This window comes from Phalaenopsis equestris, unplaced genomic scaffold (assembly GCF_001263595.1).
Source record: "Phalaenopsis equestris unplaced genomic scaffold, ASM126359v1 Scaffold000134, whole genome shotgun sequence".
NCBI classification, from domain to species: Eukaryota; Viridiplantae; Streptophyta; class Magnoliopsida; order Asparagales; family Orchidaceae; genus Phalaenopsis; species Phalaenopsis equestris.
Window position 1 is genome coordinate 103763 of NW_018164576.1, and position 619 is coordinate 104381.

A 619-nucleotide genomic window follows, 5' to 3' on the forward strand; every position below is an offset into this window, starting at 1 on the left:
AGATTTGGGGTGTTAGCCAATATTGGGGCTAATCTTGGGAATTTTGGATTTAGGTCAAAATCAAATGGATTTGAGGCTTCACCAAGGCCAATTGATGGTTGATTTTGATGTTTAAGAATGTTATAAAGATTTTGAAATATTAATTGAGGCCAATTGGCTAGGCTATGGGTTCAATTGAGTGAGATTAAGTCTCATGGTCAAGATTGGGGTTTTGACCCAAATCAAAATTGAACTCAAATCATAGACCAATTGAGCCTGAATTTGGTTTAGTTTAGTCATATCAAAAGTGAATTTGAGTTTAGGATGGGAACTGGGGTCAATTAAGATCAAATTGATAGACATTTGGGATGGATTTGGGGAATTTTGGGTCTTTAAAGGATAGTTTTGGGGATTTTGGTTAAAGATGGTCAAATTGGCCAAATTGGGTCATGTGGTAGTTGAAAGAAATAAAATTGGGAATAATTGGGATTTATTGGCATTTTCTTAGAATTTTGGAGATTTTGGAGATTTTGGGTCAAAGAATTGTCCCAATGGCAGTTAGGTAACTTGGGGATGTCTGGGGCAAAAGACCCAAGATGAGCATTTCAAGTAGAATTGGATAGATATCCATTCTAAATGA